Source organism: Pleurodeles waltl, chromosome 4_1 (genome assembly GCF_031143425.1).
Source record: "Pleurodeles waltl isolate 20211129_DDA chromosome 4_1, aPleWal1.hap1.20221129, whole genome shotgun sequence".
Taxonomy (NCBI): Eukaryota; Metazoa; Chordata; class Amphibia; order Caudata; family Salamandridae; genus Pleurodeles; species Pleurodeles waltl.
In genome coordinates this window covers 716853133-716877153 of record NC_090442.1, presented here as the reverse complement: position 1 = coordinate 716877153, position 24021 = coordinate 716853133, and the positions used below count along the sequence as shown (strand labels likewise).

The window sequence follows — 24021 nt, the reverse complement described above, 5'->3', positions numbered from 1 at the left end:
AGTAGACCAGTTCCTGCACATACTAGTGATTCCAGTATCTGGCAGTAACTTCCTAATTCCTGTTCAAATCTGAGGCAAGTCATAGGCTGCTTTGCAAAGAAAGAGTCCTATACATCAGGCAGGCAATAGTAAATAAACACCTTTGTTACATGCCAGCCTGTTGCTCATCCTACTTTTTAAAGCCCGGAAGTGTACCGGCAATAAAAGGAAAGTCAGTCTCATGTTTTTTTTAAAAATACGTTGGTAGACATTTTAATTAAAAAAAAAGTAGGATTTGTTAGAAAAGTGTCCATTTGAGATTTTTTAGCACAATGCAAAAATCATGGAATTCTTAATATCGTGGTGTTAGAAATGGGGTCTCTAGTTGGCAGAGGTATACACTCTTGTCCAAGTAGGGACCACAATCCTAGACACGGTAAGTCACAACACAGTCCAAATTATCCTTAGCCCACTCTCCGGTAGTTTGGCACTGAGCAGTAAGGCTTAACTTAGCAGGCAATGTGTAAAGTACTTGTGCAGAACTCATACCTTAACACAGTGAAAACACCACAAAAAGACATCACACAGGGTTAGAAAAAATAGAGAATATTTATCTGAATAAAATACTGTTGATACTAGGAAAATCCAATGTACACAAGTGAAGTTATGAACTTTTAAAGATTAAATCCAACTAAAGCGCCTAGAAACACAATAGCTCCGACTCGGGCTATTGCAGCGTCGTTGACGGAGTCATTCCCAACAATCCGACACCACTGGTGCCAGTCACTGAGTCACACGGACCCCCCAGGTACAAAACCTTTTAAAAACGTAGAACAAGGACATCGCTGGAGTCCGTGCTGCATCCATCCCTTAAGGCTTCCGAAGAAAGAGGCATTGGTTTGGCGTTGTGAAGCAGGTGGAGTTGAGGCGTCTGTTCAATCCAGATGCTGAGAGAGTTGATATGGTATCGTCCGCGAGGCGTCAACTACTTGTGACCTGGCAGAGTCGCTGGTTCCAGTCTGTCAGGACATGCAGAGTTGCGATGATCTGCAGTGACGTCAGTGGAGTCGCGGCAACGTCAGATTTGTGTTGCAGGCTGTGGTCGCTGTGTGCAGTGAGATCCACAAAGCGGGAGCAGGCTGCAGCATTGCTGGTGTCGTTCCGGAGTCGCTGGAGTTGGATACTAGCCAAAAGCTAGTAATTTGGAGTCTTTGCTGCCCCTGGGACTTCAGGAGGCAAGCTCAAACCAAGCCCTTAGAGAGCATTTTTTGGGGAAGGCAGAGTCCTTCCAGCACAGCCAGAGGCCGGCAGGGCAGCAGTGTTTCTCAGCAAAGCAGTTTAGAGAGCCCTTTAGGCAGCCAGGAAGGTCTTCTGACAGAGTTCAGGTGCAGGTCCAGAAGTGTCTGGGTTGGTGGGGTCAGAGACCCAGTTTATATACCCCAAAATGCCTTTGAAGCGGGGGAGACTTCAAACAGTGGTTTTGAAGTGCATAGGTTTCCCTGTCAGCCCAGTCCGGTCTGCCAGGGTCCCAGTGGGGGGGCTGTTGGGCGTAATCAGTCTTTTGTGAGGGAAGGCAAATGGCCTTTGAAATGTAATTGTCAGGCCCTCCACCCTTCCAGCCCCGGAAGACCCATTAGTATGCAGATGAATGCAGATGTGACTCAGTGTCCTGTGTTTGTGGTTGTCTGGGTGAAATGCTCAAGGGAGCTGTCAAACAGCACATACCAGGCGTTGACTGAAGACAGGCTGTAAGGCACAGATGGTCTTAAGGGTAGAGAAATGTTCACTTTCTAAAAGTGGCATTTCTAAAATTGTAATATAAAATCCAACCTCAACAATAAGCAGGATTTTCTATTACCATTGTGACCATACTAAATATGATCTGATTACCCCTTTCAGATCAAAATCTACCACTCAAAAAGTATATGAGGGCAGGCCTTATGCTAGTCTATGAAAGAAGCAGGACTCACAGTAATGAAAAACGAATTTGGGAGTTGTTCACTACCAGGACATATACACATATGTACATGTCCAGCATTTTACCTACATAGCAGCCTGCCCCATGAAAAAAAGGGGAGTTTAAGGCTTGACAAGTACTTTTAAATGCCAAGTCAAAGTGGCAGTGAAACTGCACACACAGTCCTTGCAATGGCAGGCTTGAGACATGGTTAAGGGGCTACTTATATGGGTGGCACAATCAGTGCTGAAGGCCCTCTACTAGTAGCATTTAATTTACAGGCCCTGGGCACATGCAGTGCCCTTTACTAGGGACTTATAAGTAAATCAAATATGCCAATTGGGGATGAACCAATGTTACCATGTTTAAGGGAGAGAGCATATGTAATTTAGCATTGGTAAAGTGCGCAGAGTCTAAGGCTGTCAAGAATAACATGTGGATATTTACATTTCAAAGGGTTTAAATAGTAAAAGCAGAGTTGGTCAAATAGACTATATGGAGAACAGGTGATCAGGAAAGTTTGGCTAGATACAAAGGGCCACAGTGGACCAAAGATAAATACACCACAGACTGCAGTATATAGTTTTACATTTGATAGTTAAAATATTTATTGGATGTGGTTTAATGTTATTATTATAGATAAAAAATGGGTAGAAAATATCTGTCTGAAAAATGTGGCTCTAATGTGAGCAATACGCAGTAATTAAAATTAATTGAAATTAAAGAATCAGTGACAATTAGATAATCCTGAAAAAAGAGAAAATTATTTATTTTCATTCTGCCACAGATCAGGGTTGAGAACGTATTGCATTTCAACTCAATTAAATATGTTACAGAGTTTGGAGTTGCAATGTTGGCTACTAGACCCTCAGATTATTAATCAATTGAAAAGTAGTAAATTTTGAGTGGAAACAGGACCGTGGAATATGCACTGTTTGTTAATCTAGGTTTGAGCATTCATAGAATTTACTTCGCGACATAGTTGTTAATGTAACTTAATTAACAAAGGTACAGTAAGTGTTGATGTTTTCCCTTATTAAGTTAAGTTGCATCATCCCTTTTTCTACTGCTAAATTTAAAAACAAGAATGCTGTGATACTGGAATAACCAGTTTACTGAGGAATAACACCATCAACAAAACATATGCTATCCTTATCCAAGTCGTTATAATTGATGAACAAGATCAAAGTGACTGCAAAGAACATATTAGAGAAAGGCAGTTTTGCACAACATTGGAAGAAATGTGCTATAGTAAACTAAAACTGCAAAATCTGACCATATTTGGCAACAGAAAATAACTGATTCCAGGCCATACAACAGTGATAACCTATGGATATATATCAAGGAATCATTTTATTTTATCTTGTATACCAAAGAAGACTTTGAAATACTTGAATCTCTGGACAACATCCTTGAGTTCATGCTTGTCAAAACAAAGCTCTGATTCCCTTGTTGAGTCTTAGCTAATGACTGGCCCTACCGGTCACAGTACTGATATGTTTATGACAATGAAAATATAATATAGGTATAACTGAATATATAAAATATACAACCTATGAATCAAGAGTAAAACCTAATGGTTTAGTACTCTCTATGATTGTCAGAGTGCCTTGCGAGATACTGTCATAGACCTGCCGTTTCGATACTGGGGGGAATAAGGCTAGGACAAAACGAGCAAGACTGCATGCTTTCACGAGTCAAAGCCACTAAGGTGTTATATTCAGGAGATCAACCCTTCAAGTAAAGGAAAGTTTCATCAGCATATTGATAACATGCAATGCAAACTCTCTGATGTTGTCACCAGAAGGTTTGAGATAAGGACTGACTAGTGCAGAGACTAAAACAGATCCCTGGGATAAAGGAGGCAAAAGATGTGATCTAGCTGAATAATTTGTGAGCAATTAGTTAAGTGGGATTTATACCATTTAGATACCTTTCCTTCAAAGTCCATGTGTTTATTTAATATCTGACAAAGACTATCCTGATCGACAGCAGCAAAAGCTGCAAAAAGATCAAAGAAAATCAATGAGGATGGGTCCCCATTATCTAGAATACGGAGGGCTTCCTTAATTCAAAGGCTGTGGTTTCGGCACAACAACCGATTCTAAAACCAGATCAGAAAATCTCAAGAAGATTTTTTACAACTTGTCAAATGGGTATTCATACAGGCTTTCAAATTTTAGGGGGAAAGGGTAGACCAGTGACTGAGCAAAATGTAATGATATTATTCAGGTTAGATTTGCTTTCTTATTTAAGAGGCAAACCCTGCACTATTTTTAGGCACCAATGAACATTCCTTTAGAGAGAGAGAGAGAGAGAAAAGCTGGATCAGTGAGGCGCAGGACACAAAATGCATCTCTTTTGCTAAGCTGGTTGGCAAAGACTCAGCTACATGGTTAAAGTGTTTGACTACTGATGTAATGTGGAGGAACTCATTTTGAGATATGTATATACAAAAGAGACTAGTCACATGATCATCTGGTGGTATCAGGATAAGGGAACTAGAGAGGCATGGAAATAACATTTTAATTGTTTTGACTTTGGTATCAAAACACTGACAACATTCTTCACAATAATTATATGATTCAGTTACCGTGAGCAAGGACAATCAGCTGGCTACAGATTTAACAATCTGGAATACCATCTCATGTCACTTGTGACGGATTCAATTTGAAACTTGATGAATAAAGATTTAACTTCAGGGATAACTTTTTGTACCATCTTCTAGTGGCCCAAAGGTGTTTTAAATTGGCCTGTGATCAATCTATCAACAACCGCATTCATTCATTCATTCAGAGCAGTTGTTTTCGATCATTCAGTTCTTCAGTGTGCCAATTGTCAGCTCTCTTATTCGAAGCGTTTTTCTGTCTAAGAGAAGCAAAGACATTAACAATCTCAGTCATGGCACCTTTAAATACCTTTCCAGCAAGATTGACATTATAATTTTTCATGAAAGCAGGGCAAGTGGATGTGAATCAGACAGCAAGGTTATCAGAATTTATTATGCCCTAAAGCCCAAATCCAGGTTTTTAATGATCTCGGGTTGTTGATGAGTAGTAGTTTTAGAGAAGTACATGGGAAAGGAAACTTTGTAATGATCCAACCTATCCACTACAGCAGAGCTGTCAACTTGAATGCAATCCTTTTTTGACCATTCTGAAATCCAAACTGGATCTTTTGATGTGTGTTAGATTACGACATTGTTGGGTCAAATGTTTCTCAGGCATGAATGATGCAAAAAGGGATGATGAACTATCACAGAGTTTGTCCTAGCTTAAATCACAACAAGCATGAGTTGTGGGTTTGTGGATTCTATGCAATGGTACAAAAAGGGAGTTGTACTATCAAGTTGATGGTATGTAATATCAAACTCAAGACCAATCACTAGGTACTGAAATGTAGGGAAGGAATGAATTAAAAGTCACAAGGCAAAACGCAACTGAGTTTTGATAAATCATTGCAACTCTACAACCAATTTTACCTTTCCTAACTAAACACAAAATGAAGCGATTTGGTGGAATAAGTAACTCTATAACAGGTTGGAACGCTAACCAGAACCAAGATTGCATCATAATCATGAACTTCAGGTCCATGTAAACGTAAACTTCGCACTTGTATAGCGCACTACTCAACCGTTAGGGTCTCAAGGCGCTGTACGCATACCGCTGTGGAACCCCTCCTGGCTTTTCCCTGTGAAGGGCCCACTCCTAGGCAACCCCAGGGTGAAGCCAGGCATCCAAGCGCTGTCAGGGCCGTTGTGGAGATTAAGCAACCTATTGCCCAGAGTTATAGAGTGGGACCCATTAATTAGATTAAGCACCGAGGTGAGAATTATCTGGGCCAGGGGAACTGAGCCCAAGACCTGCTGAGGCGGGAATTGAACCCTGGTCCCGGGCCAAATCTCTGCATCAGGGTCTGCCGCTCTAACCATTGTGGCACACTTCTCCAGGTCATGTCAATGATCACATCTCAATAAAGTGTTCAGCTATTTTGTAGAATACGATGTAATGTGGGGAAGGTATTGGCTTCATAAGGAGCTTGATGTACTGGGGTCTCAGTGGCATTTCATGTTCTAAATTCCTGCTGAAGTAATGGTTAAGAGATGGTGCAACCAGAACTAATATAATTTCTTTGTCAGCTTCAGTCTGTCACAGGAATCTTAGTGGATGTGTACGTGTATAAAGATCACTTTTCTTAATTTCTTACAGCAGAATAAAATATTGATGTATTGACAGAAAGGTCTGAAAATTCATCACTTATTATTTGGGAAATCATGTTGCACAAGGTGATTGATTAATACAAATAAGATCAGATAATGCCAGTGATCATCATCATAGGTGAAGTAATTTATAGGCATGGCACGCCCGATTTGCTTTCCATAGAAAAACAGTGATCAATGTTTAGTTTCTTTAAGAAGTATGCAAATGTACGACCAAGTGCAGACAGAGAGCAATGAAAAAATGAAATTACCTCTATTTTAACTAAATGTCAAATTAAAGTCGGAGTCTTTCATGTCACTTAAAGTACCACCTCTTATTTTAAATATTAACACTAACTGTCCAGAAGGTTATGTCAGTCCCTGTAACTGAATATTTTAAGTACCCTTTAGCAATCTGTTCTTTTCCTACTTAAACAAGGAATGCAGAGTTTGTGGTATAGAATTGTGCAATGCATGGTGGACCTATTTAATAGTTCTATTTAATAATTCATTACTAAGGGCATGATAAAAATTGCAGTCAGGGACGTGGAATTCCTAAAACCCTACGCCCAAGACATATTGTTTAAGGTTAAGGACAACAAGTTTTCAAGTTTATTTTGTCCTTGGGACAAGAAGGCCCACCCCCTGCAGCACAACCCATTTGGCTGCCAGTTTAAAGAGAAGGGAACTGTCTGCAGTTGAGGTAATATTTATGGCCATGTGTTAATGCTGTTTGAACTTGTATTTATGGTTAATTAAGCAAAGCCTTTATTATTAGGCTGAGCACTTTAAATAAATGTGGTAATTTCGAGTTGCACAGCTGATAGTGGTTCAAGTAAAAAAAAATATACACACACATTTGAAAAGTTTAACAATATGAGGCTACGTATAATGCTCCCAGAATTCCTCTCTTATTAGATGCAAATGATTGCAGAAGCTTGTAATCAAGATTGATGATTTGCTTTCAAAATAAAATGTTCAAAAAAATAATGCAAATAGGAAAAATAAAGGTTTTGCTAAATTACTGCAAATTTTTAGGAACCATTTTTTGAAGCATCTTTTAGTAAAACATGCTGGTGCATGCTAGTATTTCCCAAAAATATTCATAACGGAAAACCAGTGTAACCAGTTTCAACAGGATTATGGGGAACATGAAAATAAACAAGTCTTGGCAAAGCCAACCAATCCAACATTGGTGGTCAGTGCTTTGGTTGTGTCAATGGGTGTCTTGTTTTGACTTGGCTTTTTGTAAAAATTTGTTATGGTAGCTGCCACACCCGCACCACTGTAACAAGCAGGTGCAAAAGCACAAAAAAAAAAGTTTTTGCTTTTTCTCAAAAAGCACACATTGCCACATTAGTTTCTGGCACTGAACAAAACTACTTTGTGTGCCAATATGCTCTTTGTGAAAGAACAGATCATCATCTATCACTCACAGATAAGCCAGTCGATAGATTGGTAGAGAGAGAAATAGAATTTTAATGAAAACAAAAGGTCTTGGTTAATACCAGAACTAATTTGGTGCCCAATTCTTAAAGAAATTCACAAAAGTACACCCAAGGTATATGTCTGTGCATTAGTACTGAATAATGGCTTTCATGAATTCACAAGAATTTACAGAAATAGAACAGTAAATTATACTCTTAGAATATTTCTGTTAACTGTATTTTAGCATGAGCAAATGTGAATGTGTAGATTTGCTCATGCAAAATCTTTTCATTGTTTACAAGTTCATTTTTCTTCCAACCACTTTTTCCCCCAACCCTGGAAGAACTTCTACTTCTGCCCTTGTCAGGAGCAAATTTCCAACCTCTCTCAGTTTGGCAAAGTTTGGGAAAAGATTGGAGAACAGCTGGTTAAAATCCTTACAACATGCAAGTTGATAGTAGGTTTCCACAGACTCAAAGGCATTCCAACCCTGGAACTATTGCCTACTGCTTCCTTCAGCCCCAGTATATAGAGCTGCCGAAAGGTGGCAAAATAAGGAAACTGCTAGTATTCAAGCCCTACTATAGTATTAGCCCAGGCACAATCGGAGGCTATTATCAGAACTCTTATATAGTGAGACTGCTGCCATAATTTGTCGGCGGACTACATTGCACCCAAGGGACAAGTGGATTTTTATTTACAGGCAAAGTAGATTTATGAAGCAACCTGTCCTATGGACAAGTAGATATTTTATAAAATTCTACACCCTTGCGCAGGAGATAGGAGGAAGCCCTAATAAGTGTGCCTCTAGATGACAAAAGTGTATACTACAACAGGAGCAGTTCAATAAACCAACCTGTAGTTAAGACCAATGCAGTAGGAAAAAACAATTCTAAAAGTGGTATAGATTTTGTACAGTTGAGCAATAGGAACACCAAAGGTTGCTATCCAATATCAGAATAAATCTAAAGAAAAGGAAAAAATATGCCCAAATTATTAAATCTTTATGGGGAAATGTATAACAAATAGTTTGAATATTGATACAAAACATATATGAAATATGATTTGAAGCTGATAGATGCTCCAGTGATCATACAGTGCAGTGAAAATGGCAAAAGCGTGTGTGATAAGCAAGGGGACTGGCTCCTAATGCAAGACCTGTTAGATTATGACCATACACAGTTAATTAAGCAGGGAAGTCATTCAGTGGTCAATTGCCCCTTCTTTCAACAGCATTTTGATCACAAAGGCAACAGGGGATCATCATTAGGACAGAACAGTGGGTGGAGTCAGAGGTTTCAAAATGGATCGGCGGGCAGTAATTTGCGTCACTAACTGAAGGGTCAAACCTTCAATGAGGACTAATGAGTAATGGTGAGGAGGAACAATTTCAAAGAGGAAACCACAATTCCCAAGACAGCACTCCCACTAAGTGAAAAAGAGCGCAGCACAAACTAGTGCAACAATCAGCACCAAAAGTACATGGAAACCACTATTGCTGAGAAGAAAGGGCCTGATGGCTAGAGCTCAGTAAACACAGCTCAAAGTATGAGGCGCCGCCATAGAGGATGAGGCACCCAGGCCAGATCAGTGCACATTATATTGTGTCTATTCTCAACTTTTGAAATACTATTTTTTATGCTCTTTCCTGTAAAGATTTGATAATTTGGGCATGATGGTGTCCCTACTGCTCAATGGCACATAAACAATGCCACCTGTACCATTGTGTCTTATTGTAGATGACAAAAAGTACTGTCAAAGTCCAACTTATTCATTTGAAGGCTTTTGATAGAAAAGGGATTTAAAAAATATGAGGCTTTCTTGGTAAAAAAAACAATGTTTTTACAAATATTTTAAAAACTCTCACAAATAGTTAAAAACAATCAAATACACAACCCTAAATTCAAATTTAAAGCAAAATGTTCATAAATTATGGACAGAACACTAAACTTGATGTATCATCAACAGTAATTAGGAGAAGGAGTGCACTTCCCAAAAAAGGTACGCCTGTTGTTCCAGTGGATAACGGCAAATATTTCCTGGAGCTCTTTTGTGTGCTTAGTAGCCTGAACAATGAACAAACTAAATGTAAAGTAGGAGAAAATGACACTACCTGCTCTCCAATACCATCTCCATTTCTTTTTTTTAATTTAGATGTAAATTCAAAAATAAAGTTGGTCTACAATTAAGTATTTTGGGATGGAGTTCCCCAGTTCATATCTCTTTCACACTGGCTGTTACAGGGATTTAATTAAAAAACAAAACGCACACTATACGTAAGTGTATATGTAAGTAAAACTAAATTAGCACAGTTTTGTAAAAAGAAAAAGTTTCTAATGCCACAGTTGTTGCTAAATAATAGCTATATTTTAATTCATAAAGACTGAAAATTGGCCAGGTTTCAAAACATTTATGACAATGTGAAAGGAAAAAAACAAGCATTTATTCTGCCACAGCCCAAAAAACACACTGAAAATCATTACATACAGATTCATCAGCGGATTCCAACATGAACCACAAGTCGGCTCATCGGCCAGGGAGAGGAATTAGAACAGAGGTTATCCCTATTTTGCATTGATACGTCTACCAGAGCTCATTAACTCTAATTAGCCATCCTGCGGGACTCAGAGTTCCCAGTGTTCCTTTCGCAAACCCTGCTCTGTTAACATAAATTCTCACAGCTCACAAAACAGACAGTGCCACAATGACTGCATTGAAAGCAGTACAGTATAAAGGGCCCTGGCACACACTGCATATCCTCTTGGCACCCGGCCAAGACGTCAGTGCTTGGCTTTCTGCCTGCCATGGGCTGTGTGACTGTTTGAATCCTTTTAGAAAACTCAATCATTTAGACTATGGTTCAGAATGTTATAAATAACAAATAGGAATAAATACGGAAAGGAAATCAGGAAACAAACAGTACAGGCATGCATTTTTTTCCATGGATGGCAGGGCACTTATGACACAAAGTGGGGCAGTAAGAGAATAGATTTGATCTGCTCGAACCACACTTGCGAAATACGCATTCTGACACTTCATTGCTCCCGGTCAGCTAATACTCACACTCACTGAAATTGCTAAAATCAGCAGCAGTAATCAATGCTAGAATATCAGCTAGCACCTATTGTTGCAGCCCAGTTTGATTCAGGGGGAAAAAAAACATTTGTGTAAAAATATTTAAATATTTTAAAATTGTATATTTGAAACAACAATTATAGATGAGTGTGTGTGTTGCCTTGTGGTGGTCACCACTAGGTATTTATAGTTAGGCCAGCTTTTCTTAGAAAGAGCGTTTTTTGGTTTGCTAATAAAGTTGACATATCTTCACAAAACTATCCAAAAACATATTTCATACACCTCCTCTCCTTCCTGGAAGGTGTCGGAGTGATTTGTTAAGTGGGACCGAGAAAAAAAAAAAAAAAGGGGGAGTCCCAAAACACAAAATTCCCATGCATTTTCCACAGACTTCTTTAAGATGGGCTACAGCAAAAAACTGCTTAACGAAATTATGCCAAATTCAGCAAGATTGTGTTTTTTTAGATTTGGTGTAGATTCATTCAGTAGTTTTTGAGAAACTAAGGGTACAACATAATTTCTACCTGGAAAGTTGGGCTCAGGAGTGTTCCAACTGGCCCAGGAAGCTTTAGTAGTTCTACTGTGGAGAGAGAACTCTGACTGGCTGACAGCAACATGAGAAAAATGTTGCTGGCAGCCATGACAGGACTCGGGTAAACAGAGATATGGAAAATGTTACTTACCCAGTAGACATCTGTTTGTGGCATGTGGTGCTGTCGATTCACATGCTTTGCATAAGTGCGCCATCTAAATGAGATGTCCATGCAATGCATATACATATTTACAATAGCCACAGGCTTCCGGGGAGGAGGGAGGGCGCATGTGAATCTACAGCACTACGTGCTACGAACAGATGTCTACTGGGTAAGTAACATTTTCCATTCAATGGCATGTGTAGCTGTAGATATGCACGCTTTGCATAGACTGTAAAGCAGTCCCTTCCCAAAATAAGCGATGGTTTGTCTAGAGGAGTTGGAGTAGTTTGAAATAGTGTTCTAAGCACTGCCTGTTCAACGTTTGCTTGTTGGCGAGATAACACATCCACACAGTAGTGTTTAGTAAATGTGTGTGGTGTAGACCATGTGGCTGCTTTACATATGTCTGCTATAGGTATATTCCCTAAGAATGCCATTGAAGCTCCTTTCTTTCTAGTGGAATGTGCTTTAGGAGTTACTGGTAACTGACTTTTAGCTTTAAGATAGCAAATCTGAATACACTTTACTATCCATATGGCTAATCCATGTTTTGAAACATGATTACCTTTGTGAGGTTGTTGAAAAGCCACAAAGAGTTGCTTGAATTTTCTGAAATCTATTGTCCTGTCTATATAGTACATGAGAGCTCTTTTAACATCAAGGGTGTGAAGAGCTCTTTCAGCAACTGAATCTGGCTGTGGAAAGAAGACTCACAATTCCACTGACTGATTGATATGAAAAGGTGAAACCACTTTTGGTAGGAATTTTGTATTTGTCCTAAGAACTATTTTGTTTTTGTGAATTTGAAAGAAAGGTTCTTCAAAAGTGAATGTTTGAGTTTCACTAATTCTTCTTAAAGAAAAGATTGCTACTAAAAAGGCAACCTTCCATGATAAAAACTGAAAAGGGTAAGAATACATGGGTTCAAACGGTGGCCGCATAAGTCTTGTGAGTACAATGTTAAGATCCCACACAGGGGCTGGTGGAGCACTAGGTGGAATAACCATTTTAAGACCCTCCATAAAAAGCCCTTATAACAGGAATCTTAAACAGGAAAGTATGTTTTGGAGGTAAGCAGCTAATGCTGTTAAATGTATCCTAATAGAGGAGCATGCAAGGTTTGCTTTTTGTAAATGTAGCGAATAGCAAACAATATCCTGTATTGAAGCTATAAGTGGGTTAATGTTTTTAGAATTACAATAGTAGAGAAAACGTTTCCATTTAGCCGCATAAGAAAACAAGTTACTTACCTGTAACTACAGTTATCCAGTATTGGTATCTTTCATAAATCCACATGCTTGAATCATCCCTGTCGTCGAAGTGGGAGTCCCACGGTAGATGAAAAGCAATAATGAACAAACAACATTTTTTTTCCTATAGGCTATAATGGTAACCCAAATCACTCATATAGCCTATCTAAGTCCTTTTGTGAAAAGGACCCAAACCTGGCTGCTGGCCAATCGGGCACCAACACTCTCCAGAGAAGCTCTTTCCCTCAGATTTTCTAGCACGAGAGTGAAAACCATGACCTGAAAGAAAATGCGAGCGTCTAACGGGAGGAGGGTGGATCACATGTGAATTTATGAAAGATACCAATACTGGATAACTGTAGTTACAGGTAAGTAACTTGTTTTCTTATCCAGTATTGGATCTTTCATAAATTCACATGCTTGAATCTGAATAGCCAGCAGTACTCTTAATCAAAATCATGCCCACAGAGGATGGTGGGTGCCAGCATAGAAATCCTATAAAACATATTACCAAATCACAAAGTTATAAATCTTGAATGAGCATAAAACATATATATATATATATATATATATATATATATATATATATATATACATACACACACACACATCACATATATAACAGTATGTCAATCATATTGCATAGCAACTATAGAGTACTGCATATAGAATTGTCTCTACATAATAAAGGAAAGATCTCACCTTAGCAAAAGAGATGACGTAAGACAGCCTGTCCAACTAGAGAGTCAGTTCTTTGTGACGACTACAAACAGTAGTGCTTCGTAAAGGAGTGCGTATTCTTCCACGTCGCAGCGTGACATATGTTATCCAGAGCAATGCCCTGGAACAGAGCAGCCAATGTGGAGACTGCTCTTGTGGAGTGCACTCTCGGGCACTTAGTCAACGGTTTTCCTGCTTTTGTGTGGCAAAACTGAATTGTAGATGCAATCCACTGGGCTATGGTGGCCTTAGTGACCCTGCCCCTTGCCATCCATGAGCATAAGATACCAACAGCTGATCTGTCTTCCTTATCTGCTTGGTACTTTAGAGGTAACATTTGAGGCATCTCTTGATGTCCAAGGAATGCAGAGTCTTTTCTGCGACTGTAGACTGATTTGGGAAAAAGGTTCGTAGTATTACAGGCTCATTCAGGTGAAATGATGATGGCACTTTAGAAATGTACCTGGGGTTAGTCCTGAGCAGGACAAAGTCATCTGAAAAAAACAGAAAAGGTTCCTTAGTAGTAAAGGCCTGTATATCGCTGACTCTCCTGGTGGAAGTAAGAGCAGGCAGAGTTGCCACTTTTCATGTGATGTACTTGAGTTCAGCTCTGTGAATGGGTTCGAACGGAGCTTTCATTAGCTGGGACAGGACTACATTCAGATACCACTGTGGTGGAGGTGGACACACCAGGGGGAAAATGCGGAAGAGGCCTTCATGAACTGTCTAATAATCCTGGAGGAGCCGAGTGATGGCATATCAGCAGAGCGTCTAAAGAAGGGTATAGCTGCCAAATGGATCTTAACTGATGCATGGCATAAACCAGCCTTTGAGAGGGTGAGAAGATACAAAAGAATTTGTTCCGGCTTAATCTGTAAAGGATGGAACTTGTTCTGAGAGCACCAGACACAAAGTCTCTTCCATTTGAGCATGTACATCTTATTTGTACTGTCCGCTCGTGCCCTAGATAAAATCCATCTGTATTCTTCGTCAATGTTCATACCCTGAAACTCTCGGAACTCAGGAGCCAAGCGTGCAATTGCAGAGATGTTGGATCCGGATGAAGAATTTGACCGAGTCTTTGTGAGAAGGTCGTGGTTGCAGGGAAGGCGCATGGGATTGGCCACTGACAGGAGTAGGAGCTCCGTGTACCAATACTGCCTGGTCCACCTGGGCGCTATGAGTAAGATCCTGCAGCCCTATGACTTCATCTTCCTCAGGAGTCTGGGATCAATGGGATGGGGGAAAGGATAACACAAAGATCCTGGACATCTCATCAAAAGAGCATTTCCCCATGACCCCGGGAGTGGGTATCGACTGACGTAGAATTGGCATTTGGCGTTGTGATTGGTGGCAAACAAATCTAGGGCTGGTTGTCCCCAGCATTGGAAGACGCCGTCCAGTACCTTCTGGTTGAGTTCCCACTTATGGCAGTTGTCGTCCGTCCTGCTGAGAGAGTCCGCCAGGACGTTGTTGACACCTGGCAGGTGCTCCACCCTGAGGTGAATATTGTGCAGTGGGAGCCAGTCCCGAAGAGACTGAGCTTCCCTTGAGTGGATCGCCTTTAATTCCAACAGATTTATGTACATTCCTTTCTGCGCATCTGACCATCTTCCCTGAATGCGCATGTCTTGTAAATGGCCTCCCTAGCCTTCCAAGGAAGCGTCTGTCGTGATGATAAAATCTGTTATTGGCGTTAGAAAGGTGAGCCCTTGAGAGAGATGGTTGTTGACCTGAGACCACCATCGCAGAGCCTGCAGCATTCTAGGTGTAACACTTATTGAGTCGTCGAAGGATCCTTGCGACTGGGTCCATTGAAGCTGTAACTCCTCTTGCAAAGGCGTCAACCTTGCTAGATGAACGAGGACGATGGCTTAGGAAATCATGCCTAGGAGCGACTTGAACAGTCATACTGAAACAAACTTTTTTCTGGAAATACTGACAGCCAAGTTGGTTAGTTTCTGCTGCCGTGCCGGAGTGAGGTAAGCCTTGTTTTCGATGGTGTCGAGTTCTGCACCCAAGAAGAGTATTCTGCGTGAGGGAAGGATGACTGGCTTCTGGAAGTTTACGGTTAGTCCCAACCTGCGAAATAATTCTAGGCAGGCGTTTGCAGCCCTGGACGCTAGTAGTGATGAAGGAGCTTTTAAGAGCCAGTTGTCTAGGTATGGAAACACCTGAAAACCCCTGTTGCGGAGAAAACCTGCGACTGGGGCAAGGCATTTTGTGAAAATTCGTGGAGCTGACTTCAGACCGCATGGGAGAACTTTGATTTGATAATGGGCGGAGATACTTGCAATGTTTTTGATGTATCAGTATGTGGAAATAAGCATCCTGGAGATCCATTGTTGTCATAAAGTCTCCAGGATTCAGAAGGTGTAGGATATCCAACAGCGTGATCATCCGAAAGGATTGCTTCCGAAGGAACTTGTTGAGCTTCCTGAGATCTAGGATCGGGCTCCATTCCCCTGACGTTTTCTTTATTAGAAAGAACCGGGAATAGAACCCAAGTCCTATTTGCTGAACTGGAACCTCTTCTATCGCTCCCTTGGCGAGCATCAGGAACACCTTCTGCTGGAGCAAGCGAAGATGGAACGGTTTGGATGTTCCTGGGGGATGGTGCGGTGGTTTTTGTATAAATTCCAAGGTATGACCTCATGGCACTATATTCAGCACCCATTTATCTGATGTTATGCATTTCCAATTCTGGATGTAATTGGAGATGGTCGCTCCCACTTGGTGGTTCTGTAAATAGAGGGGAAAGATAGCCGGTGCCTGACAATGATCATTGTTTTCTAGGTTGATCCCGGGTTTGGGAACCCTGTTTTCTCCTTCCTCCCTGTCTGGTGTATGAGGCAGTGGATGGTTGTCTATACTGCTGCTCATAGGTTGGTCCATATTGGGACTGCTGATACTGCCTGTGATAGGAACCTCGAAATGAGGTAAATCCCCTTCCTCTTGCACCCCGCAAGGGCTGTTTCCAGTACTGCAAAGGACCTAGGGACTTAGCAGTATCTGTGTCAGCCTTGATGGCCTGCAATGCGTCGTCTACATGCCTGCCGAAGAGAGATTCTCCATCATACGGCATGTCAAGAATTCTGGACTGCACCTCCGGTCTGAAAGACGTGGCTTTCAGCCAACCCTGTCGGCGTAATACCGCAGCAGCAGCCAGTTGACGAAAGCCAGTGGAGGCTATATCTAGGGCGCAGTCAATTATCTCTTCAGACGTATGCTCTCCTTCTTGGAGGATCTTCTGTGCCTCTGCTTGTTTGCTTTCCGGGATGAGGTCCATGAAAGCCACATTTGTCGATCATATCGACCCAAGATCGCTAAGAAATTTGCTGCCCGAACAGTTATGGCTGACACGGACGAGAATCTCTTGCCCACGTTATCTAATCTCCTTTCTTCTCTCTCCGGAGGAGTAGATATAGGCGCTGACGGGTTCTTGGGACGCCTTTGAGCTGCTTGAGAGATGACAGAGTCTGGCTTTGGATGGCCAGTCAAACATGCCGGAGAGTCCTGAGTTGCTTTATATTTCTTGTCGAGTTTTTGTGGCACTGGTGGAACTGTTGCCGGGTTGCGCATGATCTTGATACCCTTGCTCCATATGAAGTCAATGATAGGGATGGCCCTTACCAACTTCCTTGCTTGCTCTTTAAAATCATGTAGGAAGCATTCAGACTGTGAGACAGATGTTGGTAGGTGGAAATGTGCGGTCGCCCTATCCATTAAATTGTGGAGACCACTTATATCCTCCAGTGGAGAATCTGAAGGGCGAGGAGGTGGTGGAGAAGAAGTGGGGGCTAGGTAGCCATCCCATTCCTCAGTAGGATGCTGTGGCATCGATAATTCACCTTCTTCCTCCTCTTCACCAGATGTCGAAACGTCATCTTCAGGGGGAGCAGCTAACACAGAATGAGGTGTCAGGAGAAGTTGGCGGTGGCGGTTGATCCTCTGCTGTAGCTGGGAACCTCCTCCTATAATCCTGCAACACTGACTGTAAGTCCTGGATCAAGGAGGGAGGCATCTGGACAGAGTCTCTTGGTTGAGGCAGCGGTTGATAATAGCACCCTTGATGAGAGTAATAAGGCTGATATTCATCATCATCATCATCCTCCTCCTCTTCCTGGTATTTGACATGCAACTGGGATGGAGTGTGCGCATCCCCAAATGGACCTTCATCCGATTCCTCCCAGTCCAGCAGATGACTAGGTAATACCTTACTTGGTGAAGTATCTGTAGGACAGATCGGCGATCTGGATAATGCTGTGATTTTAACCGTGGCTCGAAGATCAGGAGACCGTAAGTTCTGGATCAAGGAGGGAGGCATCTGGACAGAGTCTCTTGGTTGAGGCAGCGGTTGATAATAGCACCCTTGATGAGAGTAATAAGGCTGATATTCATCATCATCATCATCCTCCTCCTCTTCCTGGTATTTGACATGCAACTGGGATGGAGTGTGCGCATCCCCAAATGGACCTTCATCCGATTCCTCCCAGTCCAGCAGATGACTAGGTAATACCTTACTTGGTGAAGTATCTGTAGGACAGATCGGCGATCTGGATAATGCTGTGATTTTAACCGTGGCTCAAAGATCAGGAGACCCAGAAGAAATAGGAATAGCCTCCATCTGACTCACAGCCACCATTGGCATCGTCGATGGTATTGATGACGATGGTCCCATCGACGGCACTGCCATAGCAGATGATCTTTCCATCAACGACGGTCTCGTCGACGGTGGTGTCGATGACGGTGCTCTCGTCGACGGTGTCCTCGTCGATGGTGATGCAGCCGACGGAGCTCTCGTCAGTGGTGTTGCAGTCGACAGGGCTTTCGTAGACGATGTCATCAACGACAATGTTCTCGTCGACGAAGGCGTCAACGTTGACTTCAGCGATGCAGTTTTTTCTGGAAGCTTTGTCGACGGAGGTTTAATAGAAGAAATAGGAGCCTTTACCAGAGATGTCGACATAGTCGTCGCCGACGACAGTCTCGTCGATGAGGTGGTGTAGACGGTAGAAGTGAACACTGTCGTCGAATTGAGTTTGATGGATACCTTTCTAGAGGTAGAAGGCTCAGACGAAGGATAACGGTGAGACGACGACTCCTTTCGTCGAGGAGAGGATGGCTCAGATGAAATTGAGCCCTGTAAGCCTTTTGCACCTTCTTTATGATGCATTTTTTGCTGCTTTCTGGATCTTTCCGCCTGGACCAGGTCCTCAGATTTTGACCTTTTGTGTGGCCTTTCTGACTCACTCTCCTCACCTGAAGTACAGGATTTTGCCTGTAGCCACGTCGAAAGTCTACCCTCACGGTCCCTAAGGGTCTTTGTAGAGAAAATACGGCATATCTTGCAGTCTTTCACCTGGTGTTCTGAGTAGAGGCAGTATAAGTAGTCTTTATGTGGATCATCCACATGGAGCCTTTTCTTGCCACAGGTCTTGCAAGGGCGGAAAAGGCCTTTTCTAGAAGAATCTGACATCCTTTAGAGGTTTCTTGACAGAAAACACTTCTGAAGAAGTAGAAAACTGAGCAGAGCTCAGGGAGACTCCCTTCACATGACGTGCGGTAGAAAATCTGAGGGAAAAAGCTTCTCTGGAGAGTGTTCTAGATGATGTTGGTGCCTGATTGGAAAGCAGCCAGGTTTGGGTCCTTTTCACAGAAGGATTTAGATAGGCTATATTATTGCTTTTCATGTACGGTGGGACTCCGACTTCGACGACGGGGATGATTCAAGCATGTGACTTTATGCAAGATCCAATATTGGATAACACTGTCTAGTGGTGGGTTTGCACGTTTCCTTTAGAATATCCATACATTCAGATGGAAGTTGCAAGTAGTCAAATGGCCTGGTTGAGTATGCTGGGATTTGGATGTCTGATTTGACCTCTCTTTTGAGTCAAAAGATCTGGTCTGTTTGGTAGTTTGTAATGTGGTACTACAGACAGATCCAATAGTGTTGTGTATCAATGCTGATGTGCCCACACGCAAGCTATAAGTATCATTGTGAGCGGGACCTGTTTAATCTTTTTGATCAGAAATGGTATTAGTGGGAGAAGTGGAAAAGTTAAGCAAATATCCCTGACCAATTGATCTATAGAGCATTGCCCTTGGATTGAGGGTGTGAGTACCTGGATGCAAAGTTTTGGCATTTTGCGCTTTCTCTTGTGACGAAAAGGTCTAAGTCTGGGGTTTCCCACATTTGGAAGTATCGTTGAATCACCTGTGGGTGAATCTCCCATTTGTGTATTTGTTGCTGCATCCTGCTTAAGAGGTCCGCTAGTTGATTGTGTATCCCTAGAATATACTCCGTTATATACGCCAGTAATTGAATCTGATTGAGAATTGCCCATATTTCCAAACTGTCTGTGCTATAAGGGACAATTGAGATGAGTGCCCCCCCCCCCACCCCACCACCTCCTGTTTTTGCAGATAATACATTGAGGTCATATTGTTATCCTTATTAACACTATCTTGTGTGTTATTTGTGTATGAGAGGCTTTGAGAGCTAGGAATACTTTTAGTAAATCCAAGTGGTTTATATGATAAATCTGAATTGAGTCTCATCCCCCCTGTATAGTGAGGATGTTGAGATGAACTCCCCAACCTATTACTGAAGCATCTGTTGTGATTGTGGGCGGAGGTACATGGTCCTGAAAGGGCCGTCCGTTTGTTAGGTTGGTGTAATTCCACCATTGCAGAGAGTGTAGAGTCTGGACTGAATTTGATCTTGTGCCTGAGACCACTGTTGAGAAAGACACTGCTGTAGTGGTCTCATGTGCAGTCTTGCATTGGGTACTATTGCTATTCATGAAGTCATCATTTCCAATAGTTTCATCACTAACTTTACTGCATCAGCATGGTTGTATTGTAGTTGAGATATGAGATGGTGAAACCCAGTGAATCCTCACTGGGTTTGGGTATGCTAATCCTGACTGAGTATTCAGAATTGCTCCCAGATATGGTTGTATCTGTGACGGGTGTAGGTGAGATGTGTGGTAATTCATTGTGAATCCTGGACTGTGTAGGATGTCTATGGTTTATTGAGTGTGTTGTTAACTAATTTTAATTGTACTGGCCTTTATGAGCCAGTCGTCCAGATATGGGAAGACATGTATGTGTTGTCTTCTGAGGAATGCTGTAACCACCGCTAAGCATTTGGTGAACACCCTGGGTGCGGTTGTTACCCTAAATGGTAGCACCTTGAATTGGTGGTCCTCTACTGCTATAACGAATGTTAGATACTTTTGATGCATTGTTGTATGGGAATGTGGAAATAAGCATCATTGAGGTCTAATGCTGTAATGTAAACCTGTTTCTGTAGTAGGGGAATGATGTCTTGTAGAGTGACCATATGAATGTGTTCTGAAAGGATGTATAGATTGAGGGGTCTGAGATCTAAAATTGGTCTGAGGGTAACATATTTCTTTGGTATGCGGAAGTATAGTGAATAAACCCAGGCTGTGATATAGACACTATCTCTATGGCTCCTTTGAGTAGTAGAGATCGTACTTCCTGTTTAAAAAAGTGAGATGTTCCTGAGTGAGTCTGTGTGAACGAGGGGGGATGTTTGGTGGAGTAGAGATGAGCTCTAGGCAATAGCCCTGTTGGATAATTGATGAAACTCCTTGATCTCTGGTGATGATGTGCCATTGTGTGTACAATTGTGCCAGTCTTCCTGCAAAAGGAGATGTATGCTCTGTGGGGATTTGTAAGAAATCACTTTGTTGAGGTGGAGGAACCTCTGGGAGCAGCTGATTTACCTCTTCCCCTATAATTAGATCCTTTGGAAGAGCCTCTGAATGAACCTCTGTGTTGGAAGTGTGGCCCTGGTCTTTGTTGAGAGGAAAATGGTTATGTGGTTGATGACTGAGACCACCCTTAAATTGTGACCTATGAAAAGTGCCTCTAGTTGTCGTGGTGTATAATGCACCCATAGCTTTAGCTTTTTCTGAGTCTTTTTAAAGTTTATCTATTGTGCTGTCAAATTCTGGCCCACAAAGATGTTCATTATCAAAGGGCATGATTAATACTGCGTGCTATATCTCTGGCTTAAATCCTGAAGCTCTTAGCGATGCACGTCTCCTAATGATTATTCTTGTGTTGACTTCCCTTTGCTGCTGTATCAGCTGCACCGGTAGCGCATCTAATTGCGTTGTTAGAAATGGCCTGTATTTCTGCTACTATATGTTGTACCCTTTTTTGATGTTACGGTGAAAGATATTGTAACAATTCTTCTATCTGAACCCAATGAGCCCTGTAATACACCTTGTTAGGAGTGCTTGGGAGTTTGCAATCCTCCAATGGTTAGCAGCCTGAGTAGAAACTCTTTTACCCGCTGCATCATCAAATTTCCCACTTGTTTTGCCTGGAGGAGAATAATCTCATGTAGACTTGCTATTGGCACTTTTTCTCGCTACACCTAACACTATGGAATCAGGTGGTAGTTGTGTCCTAATAAAAACTGGATCAGAGGGTGCAGGTTTATATTTTTTATCCTCCTTGGGTGTAACAATTATAGCTTTCACAAGTTCTTTAAAAATGTCTGCAGCATGTCTAAGCATATCTGGAAGCATAGGGAGACACTGATACTCTTTATGAGTAGATGTTAGAGTGTTAAATAGAAAGTCATCCTCAATAGGATCTGTATGTAACTGTACTTTATGATACGCAGCTGTTCTAGCTATAACATGACTATAAGCAGTGGTATCTTCACAGTAGATGGTCTTGCTGGGTATAAATCTGGATCATTAGGGAGAATGGGATCTATATCATATATATATCCCATGGTCTACCTTTTGCTGGGGATCAATTAGGTCATCTGTATGTCGTGATGTATATGATTACTGTGTAGAAAACTGTGCTGATTGTGTAGGTGAGGGTGGTGGGGTAGCAGGAAGGATAGGAGAATGTGGTGGTGAAGGCTAAGGCTACTGGATTGCTTTTTGTTTCTCCTTTCCCTTTTGAGACATTAATAGGTGGAGGCCCAGCATCCAAAGTCTCTTAAAAAATTGTTTTTTAATGTTGGAGGAGGAGAGCTATAACCCATCCTTTTTCTTTATGTATATGGAGTTTGCTCTTTTTAGCAAACATAACCTCTAATGTAGGTTGTATCTCTGATGACTCCCCAGTAGCTGGAGAGTGTTTACTGTTGGCAGCTTTCAATTTCGAAGGTTTGGACACAGAATGCTTGGCTCAAACCAAAAATGTCAGCTCTGAAAGTGCTGCTAATTTTTTCCAGCTCCAATGTGGAAAAGTCTTGATTTTTAGCTTGGTACCGGAGCACATGTGGAAGGGTATTTAGTATATGCTGAAAGCACTTTGATCTTTTGTTTCGGTGCCGAACCAGAGTGGTCATCCGAAAGTAGTTTTCGGGTCCGACCATGGCCCAAGGCTGTGGAGGACCAAAGACTGATGCAGGAGTCTTTTTTGTTTGGTGTGACGGGCCTGTGTACTCACGTGCTGCGCTGGTGGTATAGATTGGCTGTTGACATCAGAGCCTCGATCCAAATCTGCAATGGAAACGGCTATACGCTGTCATACTTCTTCTTGAGTGTATTCATCTTCGAAGATGTCTAGTGTATGTTCTGACGACTTGGACGCCATCTCCATTCAATGCGCCCTTCGGTCCCGAAGTGTCTTTTTGGATCGAAATGATCTACAAGCTTTGCAGTTTTCTCTCTGTTCTGGAGACAGACAGAAATTACACACCAAATGTTGATCGGTGTACGGAAATTTGGCATGACACCAAGGACACAACCAAAACGGAGTCCGTTCCATCAGTCTAACACTGTTCGACTATGAAGTGTTGAAGTAGGCCCCGAAAAGGCGAAGTTGCCACTAAAGGTTCGTAATTGACCCCGACGACTGCAATCAGATCGACTGTAAGAGTGGAAAAACGCGACTGAAACTATACTGACATTTCTAGAAAGTTAGAGGAAAGTTAAGAAGATACCGAACTCAGATGTACCGGAGCGAGAGAAAACACGTCCGAAACCGACTGTGGAAAGAAAACAATCTAACTTAGGACTCAATGCCCAGTATTACCAAGAGGAGAAGTCACTCGATCCTGTGACTCGAAAACCTTCTTCAAAGATAAACAACTTGTAACACTCCAAGCCCAACATTAGATGGCAGACTCATGCAAAGCATGTGTATCTACAGCTATATATGCCATTGAATACATATATATAATTATATAACACACACACACAAATATATATATATATATATATATATACAAACATACAAATATATACATACACATATATACAGGCATATATATACATACACATATATATACATACATAAACACACACACATACATATATATACACACACACCCATATATATATATATATATATACATACATATACACAGACATACATATATACACACACACATACATATACACATATATATGCATACATATACACACATTTATACACATACACATATATATATACACATGTGCATATATACATGCATACACAAATACATACATATATACTTATACACACATACGTATATACATATGTATATATATACACACATGTATATACATACATATACACACATACATACATATATACACACGTATATACATATATATATACACACGTATATACATATATATATACACACGTATATACATATATATATACACACATGTATATACATACATATATATATACACACATGTATATACATACATATATATA

The 24021-nt window shown here is 41.4% G+C and overlaps 1 protein-coding gene across 2 annotated transcripts in view; it reads right to left on the bottom strand.

Moving 5' to 3' along the window:
- The window catches only part of MKLN1 (muskelin 1), a 568922-nt gene that overhangs the window by 257595 nt on the left and 287306 nt on the right, over nt 1-24021 (bottom strand). The window lies entirely within an intron of this gene.